The following is a 16,595-nucleotide window of genomic DNA, read 5'->3' as shown; positions in this document are numbered from 1 at the left end:
CTTACACCTGTATGATTATTTTCATCACTAAAATGACTAAATATTTTTAGAAGCCAGAGTTTATTCATTCACTTTATTAATTCAACAAATACTAAGTAGTCATTGCTCTGCTAGACACTTGAAATAAAACAATGGAAAAGACAATTATGATTTCCTATCATTGCAGTGTTGGCATTGTTGAAAAGGTTATCATTAAATGAATAAACTTAAAGCTAAAATGTGATTGCAAATTTTAGTAAGTGTCATAATGGAAAATAATGGGGTACAGCAAGTGATAACAGAGGGTTCTCACTAAGATTTAAGGTTCAAAACATGAGAGAAAAACATTTCAGGCAGCAGACTCTAGCAGTAAAATTATAATCCACAGGCAGAAAAGCTCTCAAAGCATTTGCAAACTTGTCAGAAGGTCTGTGTAGCTGAGCCACAGTATGTGAGGGCAAGTGACTATTAATTGGAAAGTAAACATGGCAAAGAACCTGTATGAACTTTTAGACCCTTCACTTAAGGACTGTGGAGTTTGTCCTTAGTCTAAAGGGAAACCATGAAGAATTTTGAGCCAAGGAGTGACATGATCCAATTTATGCTTTTTAGGGATCACTCTCACTGCTGTGCTGAAGGATGAGTTGGGAAAAGGGCACAAGAAGAAGCAGGGAGACCAATTAGGAAACCATTTCCTTAACTGAAGTGACAGACGAGATATGACTGATTCAGAGTGGCACCTCAGAGAACTGGACAATGTAGGGGACATTTTGGAGTTGAAATCAAGGAGACTTCATAGTAATGGGTATCAGCATGAGAAAGTTCTAGGAAAGCTGTTGACTTCTGATTCAAGTAGCTGAGTGGAAGAAAGTGTCATTTGCTGAGACCATCAGGAGTTCTGCTTTGAATATGTTGTGAGTCATTGGAGAGGAGGAGGCAAATGAAACAATAGTAATAAAACTAGTGGATATTTATTAAATGTTTACTATTAATATTTATTAAATATTTGACAGGACCAGCCACAGTTTTTAAGGGCTTTAAATGTATCAACTCATTTATCATCAGAAAAGCCCTATAAAGCATACACTATGAGCTTTTCTAGTTTACACATAGAGATAGTTTTTATCTATAAACATAGAGATATCACATAACTTACCCAAAGTCACACAAAAAATAATATGCAAGAGAGGGATTGAACCCCAGGTTTCTGACTCTGACTCTGAAGCCTGAAAACTTATCCACTCCAGAGTCTTTCTCTGTGGTCAGTAAGTAAACAGATATAGGGGTACACAGTGTTACTGAGTGATGTGGACTCTGGCCCCCGGGGTCTGTGTGTTGTGGCTGTGATGAACAAATTCACAGGGACTACAGAAGTCCTGTGGAGAAAAGGGGATGGTCGGCCACTGTCTAAGTGAGAGAGGGGCCCCGGTCCCTGCTTGAACAAGCTTTTATTGCTTTTCTGGTTGCATTAGAGGGAGGATGGGCCTCATTTACTATACACAGGTTCACTTTAAGTGGTTATCTTTTACAGATAACAAAGGAAAGAATCTTGCTAATTACTTCAAAGAAAAAGGATATTTGCAAATGCAAGGGGAAAAGTGGTTGAACTGGTTACACTCCATACTTGGGAGGTTTAGCACAGATTTTAGGAAGTTACTTTAAAGATATGCAGTAAGCATTTGCTGCCTCAATTCAGGGTGAGGGAGTTTTAGCAAAAAGCAAGCCTCAAAGCAGCCTACGTACAATGCAGGCCTGATTCCCCATGGGAAAACCGATTCCTGGGCTCGGTTCCTGTGTGCCGCCTTGCTCCCTGCTGTTTTTCCAAATCAGGGTCTGGGTTACATTCGCCATGCCATGTGGATAGGTTCCCTATAACTGAGCAAACCAGGGCTTGGCCACCTGGTGTCTTTACATATGACTCCACAATTACTGTTGAAGGAAACAGACTTTTATTAACAGGGTTCCAACGTCTGAGGAGCGGAGAACTCTCCTCTCTCACCAGACCCAGAGTCTCCATCATTTCCCAAAAGGCTACAAGCCAAAACCATGCCTAAAAGTGCCCCACATTCTTATCTGTACGTCAGCCAGCAACACAAACATGTCTCCATCCTCTTTGGCATATACACTTGTAGGTTTTAGAGTTGCCATTTGGTTGGAGAAACTCTCTCCTTCAGGGTCTGGGGTGCGTTGTTCTCAGCCTCCTGTAGTGGCTCAGGGAAACATGTGCTGTGTTACCCTGAGTCATAGTGGAGTCCAGGGAGGCACACTTCCCAAGAGAGTAACTTCTCCATACATACTTCAGAAAAGCAGAAGTCTGCAATTCAGCATTCCAGTCACAATTCAGCTCCAAGCATCTCTCCTGAGTCTGGGTGGTGAAGTAGGTTCCCGCAGCATCATTAGCTCTGCCGCCACCTTCTCCAGTCAGACCTCCTCTCACTGCCCACCTCGTGGCTGACTCCCCGATTTTCAGACCTTCCAGCAGATCTCGTCTCTCACTCCAGACCTCATGGCAGACCTTCTCTCTCTTTCAGCCAGCCTTCACTTAGATACTCAGCCTGGAACTTCCTCTGTGACCTCATATCCAGACCTTTCTATGTTGTGTTGTCAACTCCCCAGTATCTTTACCTTCTTTTGACTGCCATCTTTAGTCAGGGCAAAAATTCCCAGCAATGCACAGACATCCAGGGTGGGCATCCACCCCCTGCCTCTCACACAAGCACTGTATGAGCTCCCTCCATCCCCGTTATGTCACGAGCCACTGGACATTTTCACAATCTTGTACACAATACACCCTGGGCAGCAGGAAGGCAAGGCTATTAACTTGCCCTTGTTATGCAATGTATCTCAAATGCTGCACTATCCACTTTCCCTTACCCCAGTCAAGGATTGTGGGGGTTATGCTCTATACCCTATTACAACAGTACAGAGAGGATTTGAGAGTTATACCTCTTGGGAATCACCATCATGCAAGAAGTATTAAATCCTAAAGAATGGAATAAAGTATAGAATAAGAGAAGTTTTCTTGGAATAAGGCAGGAGGAGCTAACAAGAAGTCTGAGAAAGAGTAACCTGAGTGGTGGGAAGCAGCCAGGAGACTGTGGAGGCAGGTCAAGGAAAGGGAAGATTTCGCTCAGTGACTGCTGCTGAAACGTCGGTAAGGTACAAGCTGAAAGTACTGGGGCCATCTGGCACCAGAGTGGTCATGTTCAACTGAGCAAGAGCACATCACGTGATGTGGTGAGTACAAAACTGAGATTGGATTAGAGACTAAAAGGGTAGAAAACATTTTTGAGCTGCTGGCCCCAAAGTACAGCTTCGAGGTGAAATGTCTAAGTGGATATAGGTGAAAGGAGGTGGGATTTTGATTTTCTTCACGTGATGGGATGTAATATGGCTTAGTTCCAACCTTGGCTAGAAAGATCTGTTGGATAGAAAAGGAAAAGTTGACTTGCAGGAAAGAAAGGAGGAATATAAAGAGTGAAGGAAGGGAAGTGCAGGAGAAGAAGGAGGCCCTAGGTGGGAGGGGCTGGTAGGCCCCTCTCTGAAAGGTTGCCAGTGTGGGAACCAAAGGCTGCCAGGAGGCTGTGTGTGAGAGAGCCGGGAGTGTTCACTGCATGTGCTCCCTTGCTGTCCTCTGCTTGTGCTCACCAAGGGGTGACTGTGTCTACTGGGAACAAACTTGCCCTTCCACTGTTCTGAATAAAAGGGGGACTGACCCCAATTCCAAAGAGCACCTAGGAACCTCTGAAGCACAGAGCTGTACCAAGCATGTGTGGCACTGAGCCAAATTTGGAAACAGCTGACCTTTTCATCAGTTTCCTCTGAATTACTCTGTAGTCTCCTCTCATGCCCGGTGTTGGCCATTCCTACCAATGAGAAGCAATCCCTGTGATTCAAGGAGATAATTCAGGAGTTGTCCCTTCAGACAGCAAGCCACCCACCCACCACCCAAGTGTCTCTAGGTTTCTTTTTTTTGTGACACTTGCATTGCTTCAGATCTTTCATTGTGGGCAGCAAGTGCTAGGAAGAACACAATCTAATTATCATGACTCACAGGAAGATACAGATGAGGGATGCAACTCCCTGGCTATTTGCAATTGAAAATAGGCCACTTAAACTTAATGAATCTCTGGAGAAACATTTATATTGAGAGAGATTTCTGTGGTCCTTGAGTATCCTTGAGGGAGCTGTCCATCTGCTCAACCTGACTATCAATCAGGATGGCCCTTTATACACAGAGGCGCACCAGATACACACAGGCACACACACAGGCACATGTGCATATACGTAAACACATTAAGACATACATATGTTATATACAGCCACGCAGCATGCACAGAACACACACATATCCATGCACACACAAAAAATGCAGATACAAATGTATACACAGTGTGTGCTGATATACCTAAATACTGTGTATTTTTTACATTGAATATAACTTAATAAGAGTTATATTGTTATTTTTATTTATCAGCTCATCATCCACTAAATTTACCAGCCCATCCATCATTCACTAGATCAGAGCTTCCTACTAGTGTACCCAACTTACTGATCTCAATTCTAGTTATGCTTTTTCACATAGCATGCACGAATGGATAATCTCCTTCACTTTTATAGGATACTCCTGACTAAAAGTATTCTGTCTAATTATTTCCCATAATCACTACTCAAACTTTATGTTCTCATTTTCCCCAAAATCTATACATAGCTTTTATTGCATCTTTAAAATATCACAAGTAAGTCGGAGGAATCATCTGGCATCTCGTTGTTTCTGTAGGTGAACAACTTCCAGGGACATCAAACTCATTTTCACGGAGGGCCACATCAGCCTCGAGGTTGCCTTCAAAGGGCCGAATGTAATTTCAACTCCTTAACAGTTAAGGAGTAGTTACATTTATAAAGTCCTAAAATTATTTCAGCTCTTTGGAGGCAACCATGAGGCTGATGTGGCCCCCAGTGAAAATGAGTTTGACACCCCTGATTAGACCTTATTCTTCAGCTGCTGAACTGTTCCTTTTTCAGAAACAGAGATACCATCCTAAAATGTTCTGATATTCTTGTTTTGAACTGTTGTGTCTTGCTGAATCAAAGCAGCAGAGTGTAATAAGTTCAATGTCATTTCCTTCCAGAACTACCTCATCTTTGTGGGCTTGGGATACTGAACAAGCAATGCTAGACTTCATCCAAACCCCGAAGATGTATTTTTCACCAGAGAAAGTCCTGATTTCAACAAGAGAGCCATTCTCCTGAATAATGACATTGATGGAGAAGTGAGCATACACAGACTTCATCTTATAACGGAAGCCCAGTGTAGCACCCTCGATCACGGTCTGTGCGTGACTGCAGATAGTGTGAGTGGTGGTCAGTGCCTGTTTCCCCACCATTTGTCAACCCAGAGCTTCTACTATTTCTTTCCAAAGAGACTGACTTCTACATTAATGTGACTGAAGTCCCTCTGCAGCATGCCTCTGGGGCCCTTCACAACAAATGTGCGTCCCTTCAGGGTGATGTCAACATTTCTGATTGCTGAGAATGGCCTTTGTCCTCACTATTGATGGGACACAGCGCTATGTGTTTTAGTTTTTTAGTCATAGCTGAGATAAGGTTTAAATTCCAATTAAGATTTTTTTTTACCAAATTGTATTCTGTCTGTGTGTGTGTGTGTGTGTGTGTGTGTGTGAGGTGGTGGTGGGGCAGGGAGAGAGAGAGAGGAGAAAAGTCAGCATAGCTGGCTAGTGAGTGGGCAGGGACAAGAATATGTAAAAAATTCTTAGAGCAAAGAGTTTGGTTTTATTATTCTAAGTGAAATAGAAAGCCATAAAGAGTTTTAAATGGAGGAGTGACAAGAACTACTTCATTTGCAAAGTACCACCATGTCTGTGTGATGGAAAATGCTTACAACAACCAGAGAAGAAGTTAGAAAACCCATTAGGAGGCAAGTGTCATGGTTCAGATAAGAGAGGTAGCTTGAACTAGAGTGGTACGGTGGAGATGGAGAAAGTTCGGCAGATCCAGGAAAGATATTGAAGGAAGTGCTGGCAGACTTGCTATAGGATTAGACATGAGATAAGGAGGAGCTTAAACAAGCAGGTATGTTTATTGAGAAAGGAAAGACTGGAAGAGAAGCAGAGGGAGACCGGTTCTGCTAGCCATGGTACATTTTAAATTCACAGAATCCGAGTGGAGATGTCAAAGAACAGCTGGATATATAAAACTGGGATTGCAGGGGAGGTCAGGGCTGAAGATAGAAATAGAAGAACTATGAGAATAGAGATGATGGGAAAAGGATGGTCCCAGAGGATGCTGGTAAGGTGAGCATGCACATAAATAAGACACTCAGAGCAACCGGGCACCCTCCAACATTTTAATGCAAACAGAGAAGGAGGGGCAGCAAAGAAAATGAAAGAAAGTATCAATGAAGGATGAGATATAGCGGGAGATGTTAGATTTTTTTTACCAGTTTTACTAGTATATGAAACAGCTGAAAAGGAATAAATTTATTTTATGTGCTTTATCCTGCAAAAACTAAGAATTTGGGCAAGGCATCATGGTGGTTTTAAATGTATAGCCATATATTCTTGCTATTCTGCCCTCCAAGAAGTGGGGTTGACTCCCTCCCTCTCCCCTCATACTCTGTGGGTCTCATTTAATGAATTACTTCTAGTTAATTGAAACTGTAGTCATGATGGGCTAACACTTCAAGATTAGATTAAAAAGACTGCAACTTTTATCTTGGGTCCTCCTTCCCACTCTTTGGAGTCACTTGCTCTGAGGCAAGGTGGCTGCTTTGTAGTAAGGTGACCCATGTGGAGAGACATTAAGCACCCCAATTAACCCCTAGTATCAACTTGCCAGCCATGTGAGTGACCAACTTGGAAGAAAATCCTTCCTCCTCACTTGAACCTCCAGATGGCTGCAGCCTTATCCAATATCTTCACTAGAGGTCCTGAGCCAGAACCACCAACCAAGTGGTTTCTTTCAAAAACTAGGAAGTAATGTTTGTTGTTTTAAGCCACTAAAATTGGGGGTGACATGTTTGTAGGGTAAATGGAGGCAGTCTGGCTTCTTCTCCCAGGTATCTGGGTAACTAAGGGAAGCAGTGTTCCCATAACCTTGAATGGGCCCAGTAAGTAGTGTTCTCATAGCCTTGAGACTGGGTCCAATAATGGGAAGTGGGCTCACATGTTCAGAGTTGTGCTATGTTATATAATTGTCTGGCTTAAAGCCAGTTTTGTCTGCCTCCAATACTTAAGGAGGTAGGGACTGCCTGCTGGGTGCCACAACATGTGCCACACAGAGGGGACAGGTGGCAGGCAAAGACTTGCAGAGACATGCAGGGAGACACACAGCTTGCAGCATGCGTGGCTCGCCCACCCAATGAATAAAGGCATGTCAAGCGTCCCCACAGCTCCAAGAATTTTCTTCCATCTCCCCGAAGCTAGAGTGGACCTGCCAGGCCTTGACAGGCTGTAACACAATGTTAGAAGGTGATAGATAAATAATTCATTACCAGAATGGAGACAGAAAATGATATGCAACTATGTGTGATAAGCATCCTTGTTAATATTCTTACTGCTTTGCTCCTAAGGAGAAAAATATTCAAATCTGCTAAATGCACGTGGAAAGACCAGAAGTGATATCACTTTTTTTCTCCACACAGAAATGCAATTGAGTGGTGTGGATCCATGTGTTTACTGTCTTCTACCCTCAGCTGTTTTGGTCAAAGCGCTTCCTACCTCAATTAGTATTTCTGGTAATGAGACACAACCCCTGGACGGTCAATACACTGTGGGTTTCATACAAAATTTTCAAAAGGAATTACCTTAAACCCTCCCCAATATCCCTAAAATTGGAAGGTCAAGACCAAGAGGACACATAGTAAGGAGAAACACACACAGATGCCCAGAATCTGCCACCACCCAGGTGTGACACCTACAAATTTAACCAAACTTTTGAACCTCAATTTCTGCATCATTAAAATAGATGATGCCTATCTCACAGATGGATGGGAGAGTTAAATAAAATAAAGCACACGAAAAGCCCTTTGAAATGACAAGGCTTAAGATGATGACACAGGCCATCCCTGTCGACTCCATCTGCTGTTAATATGCTGCTGGGAAAAGCTGGATAGAGGTCAATGGCTTGTGGGAGAATTGAATACATTTATTCAGGTGACCCTGACTGTTCCTTTTTCAAATTGTTCATACCCTGTAGGAACTCAGACATTTCAGTCCAAAGCACACATTTCTACCCGGGCCCCAAATAGCCCCATTCACCTGATTCAGCAATTCTTCTATTTTACTTTTATGAGTGATTATTAGGAACTTGTTCTTTCTCCTCTTTGGCAGTTCTTGGTATGAGCTGTTTCATCTGAGTTAAAGACTGAAAATTTCAGGGAATAGCTGCAGAATCCAAGTCAAGTTAGCTATTGGTTTCAGTTTCAGTTTCTACTCTCACTGTTCTCTGTTGAAATCATTAAAAAGAATCAGACTAATCATAGCAGTCACCTGTAAGCAAATGATCATTTTAAAAATCACTAACTCGTAAAGTCCACACTTTGAGAAATGCCTTACAAATAAAATGTGTATAAACAAAATGTCTGTGTTCATGGATGGTTATTAAGAAAACTGGGTTCGGACTAATTTTTTCTTTTTCTTTTTTTTTTAGCTTCTTCTAAACTTTTATAAAGAAGTACAACATTCCTAGGGGAAGCTGCTGGTCTCTAGGAATAAATGCTTAAAAGCATTATAATCCCAAAATTGATCCACTTAACTTGTCAAAAAAGACACAGAATTATCATCTCTTCATAAAAAATTTATATTAAAGCATAAATTTCACCTGTTTCTGTCTATATCTTCTTAGAACTTAATTTTTTGTAATCAATTCTTTATAAGGGATTTTATTTCCAAATTTCAGCAAATATTTTCCAGTGTGATCTGTCCTACACACATGGATATTTGCAACTATTGGCTTCATCTCGAATGTTACAGATTTTTAAATATTTTTAATATGAAATATTGTGAAAATACTTCATATTAAGAAAGTAGGAAAATAAACCTTTGTGTTCTCAACACTAAGATGCACAGATGTTAATATTTTGTCTATTTGTTTCAGATATCACTATTATTTTAAAGAAATGACATTAAAATTACAAGCAAAGCTTTCCAGATTCCAATTTTTTTCTTCCCTTTCCATGCACAAAACTTACCCTGAGATTTGTGTGTTACACTGTCTACTTATGTTTCAATAATTGTACTGTGTATATGTGTGTGTGTGTGTGTGTGTGTGCCAGTTAAAGTTGGGGTGCCAGAATGTCCTTGGTATATTGTTGATGAAAGGATTCAAAGGTGTAAGGGGACAGGGATTTGGAGTGAATTTACAATGTGTGAGCCACTCACGCAGCCTATAATCCTGTCCAAAGGGGAGTCCTCAGAAAACACTACCTTTAACAATGCATTGATAAATACACTGGTAAGGAAAGGACCAGCACCCTAAAAAGCTCAGAGTACTTCAAGGCAGTGATGACGTTGAGTGCTGCTCCCTTTGAAATGGTCTCCCTGCTCCGCAATCCCGAAGGAAACCTGGAGGTGATTATAAAAACAAGCAGCAGGACTAGAGCAGGAATCAAAGAAGCTTAACACACAGAGATCTTTGGTAGCTAATTGATTATGGTGTTCCTAGAAAAAATATATTTGGACAATCTATAGTATAAAAATAAACTTTAAATCTTTAATTATTGTGAACAGTCTTTAATTGACACAATGGAGAGTCACAACTTGTCACTCAGTTCCCAGACTTGAACCAATTCATAAATATAAACCCCTTAAATGAAGGGGAGTCCAGTTTCCCTAAGGTAACCCTGCCACACTACAGCCAGAAGGTTGTGTAAATATTCCTTCAGTTCCCCAAAGCACCTGCAGTTATTTAGTGTGGCTAGGCCCTGGGGAAAGAGAAATACGCAGACTCTTCAGAGATTATTGAGCTGGCTCAGAGCTAACACTTACCCAGCAAGATCCTACGTCAAGTGGTCTAGTAGTCAGAGTAGGAGCTTATAGAAGTCAATTACCCACATTAAATGGAGTTGAGGGTTCAGGAATTCTTTATTATAATGTAGAAAAAAGAAAAATCAGAGCTCATCTCACAGTGGACTGAATGGGTCTGTAAACTCCCCTGTGCTTAACTATGCAGTTTTTAAAATACAAACCATACATTATTCAACAGGAAGTATATCCACTTTAGCTCAATCTAGGGAACAGGAAGGATTGAATGAAAGTAGCTGGAATAACTCCTCCCTTCAAATATGGAAAATCACCAATAATATTTCAGAGATTAATGGCACTATCAAATTCGAAAGATAAAGGGTGAGATTTCTATCAGTGCTCCAATTTAATTCACCCATGAGGTCTATGCCAAAGAAAGATGGATTTTGAATTATGTAATTAGCATAAATATAATCAGGTAGCAATGCCACTTGTACAGTTGTTTAAGATGTGGTTAACGGTACACCACTATTAAATATGGCAAATGCTTTTTCCCTAGACCAGTTAGTAAAGGTCATAGAAACAATTTGCTCTTATGTAGCGGGGACAGCACTACAGATTCCCTTATTAACTCAGGACTTTGGAGTCTTTCCAGCTCTCTGTGATACCAGGTCCGGACACCTTCATTATCTTACCATCCCAACAGACATAATGTTTGTCTACTGTTTTGGTAACATCATTCTAATTGACCCTGGAATTACATGTGCGGGAATATTTTTACATGGAAACTGAATTGCGGCAAGTCATCCTTCACCTTGACAAATATCACACCTTTTTCTTAACATGCATCTCCTTTTCTTCACTTTGTCACTGTAACTGATAAAAAATGTCTCTCCTCATAATTTCCCCTTAAATGACTTCTTGTAAATAATCTGTTCATTTTATTTGAATTTTCTGACCATTCTTTCTTCGTGTCTTTCATTGGTTCTAGCTCAGTCTCAGTGATTGCTCACCATCATGGAATGTGTTTTGTCACAGAATTCATGAGGAAAGAAGACTCCAGTCTAGAAATTTTGCATAGGACAAGATTTAATACAGGGAATTAGAGTCTTACATAACTATAGGGCTAAAGAAAGCAAAAGTCAATCCAGAAAGTGGCTGGAAATCTAGAAGTGACTGTTCATAGGCATGAGGCCACCAGTGAGAATTACTCTACAGCTGCCACAGGAAGAAGTGAGGACTGAATCTTTGAGCATCAGAAAAGTGGATCTCATTGGAATAATGGACCCTAAAATCAATGGTAAGGAAATTTTGAGGAATGAGTCTTCAACAATGTGAACTCAGCTTTTATGCTATATAATCCCATGTAAACAAATGTAGATGAAAAACTTAAGAGATTTATTTATTTATTTATATTTATTTTAATTGTTAAAGTACAGTTTTCTGCCTTTTTCCCCCACCTCCTTCCCCTGTTTCAACCCCCTACTTGTTATTGTCCATGTGTCCTTTATAATTGTTTCTGTAAACTCTTTACCCTTTTCCCCCATTATGCCCTCTTCTCTCCCCTCTGGTCACTGTCTGCCTGTTCTCAATTTCAATGTCTTTGGGTATGCTTTGTCTGCTTGTTCATTTTGTTGATTATGTTACTGTTAATGGTGAGATCATATGGTATTTGTCTTTCACCATCTGGTTTATTTCACTTAGCGTAAAGCTCTCCAGTTCTATCCATGCTGTTGCAAAGGGTAGGAGCTCCTTCTTTCTGCTGCATAGAATTCCATTGTGTAAATGTACCACAGTTTTTTGATCCATTCATTTACTGATGGGCACTTAGGTTGCTTCCAGCACTTGGCTACTATAAGTTGTGCTGCTATGAACATTGGGGTGGATAGGTTCTTTTGGATTGATGTTTCAGGGTTCTTGGGATATAATCCCAGCAATGGAATTGCCGGCTCAAAAAGCAGTTCCATTTTTAGTTTTCTGAGGAAATTCCATAGTGTTTTCCATAGTGGTTGCACCAGTCTGCATTCCCACCAACAGTGCACTAGGGTTCTCTTTTCTCCACTTGTTGTTTGTTGCTTTGTTTATGATGGCCATTCTCAACAGTATGAAGTGATATCTCATTGTGGTTTTAATTTGCATCTCTCTGATAGCTAGCAATACTGAGCATTCTTTCATATGTCTCTGGACCCTCTGTATGTCCTCTTTGGAGAACTGTCTGTCCAAGGCCTTTGCCCATTTTTTCAAAATTTTATTTTAATCATTGTTCAAGTACAGTTTTCTGCCCTCCACTCCCATTCCACCCATTTTTTAATTGAGTTTCTTATCTTCTTAGAGTGAAGTTATGTGAGTTCTTTGTATATTTTGGAAATCAAACCCTTCTCTGAGGTATCATTGGCAAATATGTTTTCCCATATGGTTAGTTCTCTTTTCATTTTAATTCTGTTTTCTTTAGCCATGCAGAAGCTTTTTATTTTGATGAGATCCCATTTGTTTATTATTTCCTTTATGTCCCTTGCTCTAGGGGACATATCAGTGAAAATATTGCTGCGTGAAATATCTGAGATTTTCCTGCCTATGTTCTCCTCCAGGACTTTAATGGTGTCACGACTTATATTTAAATCTTTCTCCGACTTGAACTTATTTTTGTGTATGGTGTAAGTTGGTGCTTGAATTTCATTTTTTTGCATGTAGCTGCTCAGCTCTCCCAACACCATTTGTTGAAGAGGGTATTTTTGCTACACTTTATGCTGCTGCCCCCTTTGTTGAATATTAATTGATGTAGAGACTTGGGTTTATTTCTGGGCTCTCTGTTCTGTTCCATTGGTCCATGTGTCTGTTCTTATGCCAGTACTAGGCTGTTTTGATTACAGCGGCCTTGTAATACAGTTTGATATCAGGTATTGTGATCCCTCCTACTTTGTTCTTCTTTCTCAAAATTGCTGCAGCTATTCAGGGTTGTTTATGGTTCCATATACATTTTTGAAGTGTTTATTCTATGTCTGTGAAATACGCCACTGTTACTTTAATAGGTATTGCATTGAATCTGTAAATTGTTTTGGGTAGTAAGGACATTTTGATGATGTTAATTCTTCTGATCCATGAACACAGTATATGTTTCCATTTGAAAAACTTAAAGGATTTTGCCCTGGCTGGCGTAACTCAGTGGATTGAGCGCAGGCTGTGAACCAAAGCATCACAGGTTCAATTCCCAGTCAGGGCACATGCCTGGGTTGCAGGGCACATGCCTGGGTTGCAGGCCACAGCCCCCAGCAACCACACATTGATGTTTCTCTCTCTCTCTTTCTCCCTCCCTTCCCTCTCTAAAAATGAATAAATAAAATCTTTTAAAAAATAAAGAAAAACTTAAAGGATTTAGATAGAGTTAAGCACAAAAGCACTTTATAAATCTATGACACTATTATATTTTTATGATTTTATCTATATATTTTTAGAGAGCAGGGAAGTGAGGTAGAGAGGACAAAAAGCATTGAGAAAATTGGTTGGCTCTCTTATGCCTCTAACTGGGGACCTGGCCCACAACCTAGGCATATGCCCTGACCAGGAATCAAACCAGTGACCTTTTGATTTGTGGGATGATATCTCAACCCACTGAGCCACATCGGCCATGGCTAAGACACTATTATGCTATTCGACTACAAGTATAATTTGATAGTTCACTCAGACATTTATTAGACTTGACTGAGCTTTAAACACATTTGCAAATCCAATCTATATCCATTTATAGCTAAATAAGTACTTAGCTCATGATAACCCAATGTCCTCTACCCCAGTCAAGAATAGATGACCTCCATTAACACAGTTTCTCTTTATTGGAATCATTTTGGACAATGGCTTTTAATTCATTAAGTGGACTCATAATTTATGCATTTATTAATTCATATACATAGTGAATAAATATGCAACTGTTAGATAAGAAACACTACCTAGCCTTATGCAAAATGCTGAGTGGGATACAAAACAGCATATTGTTCTCAAGAGACACTAGACACACAAATAAAGAGCAAATAAAAATAATATTAGAAAATAAATACAAGGGTAGAGCTACAACATATTATAAAATAGAACATATAAGAACCAAATTAGCAACAAATAAAGGTTGAGCTCTGAGTTGGAAGGAGTGCTATTGGGTGAAGTGGTCAGGGAAAGATTCATGTAGGAAGTGGCTGCTGATCTGGGACCTGAAGGCTGAGTGCAAGGTGAACCTGTGAAGATGAAGTGTGCCAGAGAAGCACCACAATGTGAGCAGAATCAAGGAGGCATGGGGTATGAGAGATGTCAGAGGCAATGAGTAGACCGTGGTTGGCCTACCTGCCTGGTGTATAGTGACGTGTAGAAAAGTATTAGAATTTGGGCTTGGAAAAGTGAGTTCAAGAAGATTTTATCCTGCAAGTATTGAGAAATGTGGCAGAGGTTGCTAATTGACATAAATACCCATTTCCCCCTTTTCCTGTGGTCACAGGTGTAACCTTACTGGTGTAATTAGATATATGTGTGTTGAAACAAGACTATTTTCTACCTCACTCCAAACCCCCACCCACCCCATTCCTCATCCCTACAGCTGTGAGAGGTGAATGGATGTCTTCTGGGTATGCCCCTAAAGGGAAGAAGCATGCCTCCTCTCCCTTTTCCTTTCCCTTCTCCAGCCTGCCACCTGAAATATGGAAGTAGGGTGTGTCATTTGGGACCAGGTGGACAGGAAAACTGATACTTAAAATAGGTGAGATATCTATCTATCTATCTATCTATCCATCCAACCACACACATACACACACACACACACACACACACACACACACACACAGAGCTATATCCATACAGCTAAATGAGTTTATCTATATGAGCTCTACATTCCTACAGCTAAATGAGTATATATATAGATATTGAAATATATACTATATATAATCTCAATAAAGTTGATTAATGAAATTAATTTGACTGTGCATGTATATGCAAGATAGATCAATGGGAGGTAGAGAAAAAGGAAAAATGTATGGCTTCAAAAAATGCTTTAGATGATTAGGACTTGTTCTGGGAAAATAGAAAAAATGAAATTAGGTAGACAAAGGAGTTGCCATGAGGGAAGAAGTAGCAGACTTTGGAGGCAAACGAAACCTATAGATGTTGACTCATGTGTCACAGGATCAGGCTTTTCGATGTAAGGCATCAGCTGAGCTTCCCCACAGACTGAGACACCACGTCACAAAATGGAGAGGATGCAGAGAGCACTGCCACTTGCTAGTTAAATAAATTTCCTCAGTCTCACCAAGTCCCTTTTGTTCACTTGTAAAATGGGGTTAATGGTGCCTATAGATTGCAAAACAGTTGTAAAGAGCAGAAAAATATGTGTAAAACACCTAACATCCTATGGCCTGGCATCTAGTAAGCACCCATAAATGCTTAAGATGAAGACTGATTGCAATAACAGAATAGAAAATAAATGCACTTTCAAGATACCAAAAACTCTCCCATAGGGTATTCTATGAGGTGCTTAAATGAGGAAATAAGAATTCAGTTAATAGGAAAGATAAATCTACGTATAAATCAAAGTACGGTAATAGGAAGGGGGCTGGGTGAAGGCACATAGCAGTTGGCAGTATTGTCTGGGGGTGGGGGGGTGGCTCCTTTCGCCAAAGAAGCTTAAATGTTGTATTCATTTGTTTTTTTTACCTGCGTTGACTCATCCACAGGAGTGGGAGTTCAGACAAAAGGAAGCTCTTGCAGCATGCTGCTTAAGATTCTCCTCATAGCAGATTTGGTTCCCAGCCCATTTTCTGTCAGGCTTCCTGAAATCAGAAAGCAATGCACAAAAGTTCTCAGGCTCAACAGTGAGCTCTCCAGAGCTTCAGACTGGAAGGTACAGCTGCCTGCAGACATCTCCATCTGCATGTCCTGCAGGCACGTCCCACTCAGAGTGTCCAAACCAAATTAATCACCTTCCTCCATGCCCGTTCCCCCTGCAGTCTTCTACCTAAGTTAAAGTCATTGCCAATTTACCAGGTACTAAATCTAGAAATTTCAGTTCTTTCACTTCTCATCCCACACTCCCCAAGATTAATCTGCTGTCCATCTTTTGTAGATTTACCCTGTTGTAACCTGTTTCATGTACTGCGTTTGACTCCCATTGTGCTGGTGAGGGTTATTCTCTCTCCAGGGCCACAGCAACAGCAGTCTAGCCAGCCCCGCTCAAGATCTCCGGTGTCTACCCCTCAGAGTACCAAACCTAGACAAGCTAAAGAACGGCTGCCCTGGCGAGCCGTGCAATGGGTACTCCTGTCTCCTTTCCTCGGTTTCTCACCTTCTGACTAACCCAGTTACATTTCTGACACACAAACCACTTCTCTTTGAAAATATTGTGACTCTCCATTGAACTTACAGAATGATGTCCAAAAACCCAGATTTCACCCATTTCCTTTACCATGTTATCTTCTCAAGCATTCTATGCTCCAAGCACATTGAATGATGGGTCCTGTCCCCAAAAGTAACATACACTTTTTAACCTCAGGGTAGTAGCACACGGCATGTTCTCTGTGAACTCGCTAAGCTTCACTCTTCCTTCCGGACTCAGCTCGAAGGTCATCTCCTCTGCCTAGCTGCCTTAATTCTACTCTCTTC

At 40.7% G+C, this 16,595-nt stretch overlaps 1 pseudogene; it reads right to left on the bottom strand.

Annotated features, from left to right (window-relative positions):
- Positions 1-5,000: 5,000 nt before the first annotated feature.
- Positions 5,001-15,926, bottom strand: LOC123824130 (annotated as a pseudogene).
- Positions 15,927-16,595: the final 669 nt, after the last annotated feature.

The sequence above is a fragment of the Phyllostomus hastatus genome, unplaced genomic scaffold (assembly GCF_019186645.2).
Source record: "Phyllostomus hastatus isolate PE091 unplaced genomic scaffold, TTU_PhHast_1.1 phas_contig_118, whole genome shotgun sequence".
Lineage (NCBI taxonomy): Eukaryota > Metazoa > Chordata > Mammalia > Chiroptera > Phyllostomidae > Phyllostomus > Phyllostomus hastatus.
Note: the sequence above shows the minus strand (reverse complement) of the source record. Positions and strands in the feature narration are given on the sequence as shown.